Consider the following 404-nt stretch of genomic DNA (forward strand, 5'->3'; position numbering starts at 1 on the left):
TTCCTTATGCCATGTAAGCGTCACAAGTATTTGAGAATCACTGTATTAAGTTTTGTTTGCTACTCAACATTAACAACAGAATGCTTTGGCCTTTTATGGCAGGGATGGACAAAACTCATGATTTTGTATCTAATTCCAATGCCCTCAGAATCAATGTTGGAAAGGTTTCCCGGCAGCATGTGAGTGTAGTTTTGGCACTAGTGGATTTCTTGATCCTTTCTTCCAAAAAAAATCATTTTGTGCAGCGCCCTTAAACCATGGGCAGTGATGTTGATTCAAGAATGTCTAATTTGAAAGACTTGACGGGTTGAGAGCTGCATAGTGTAAAGCAATAACCGATTGCCAAAAGTGATTTGATGGAGAACTGTGTGGCTGAGGGAAAACTGGATGAGAAAGTGACCACC

Source organism: Theobroma umbraticum, unplaced genomic scaffold (assembly GCF_002168275.2).
Source record: "Theobroma umbraticum cultivar Fairchild unplaced genomic scaffold, ASM216827v3 scaffold_55.0, whole genome shotgun sequence".
Classification (NCBI taxonomy): Eukaryota; Viridiplantae; Streptophyta; class Magnoliopsida; order Malvales; family Malvaceae; genus Theobroma; species Theobroma umbraticum.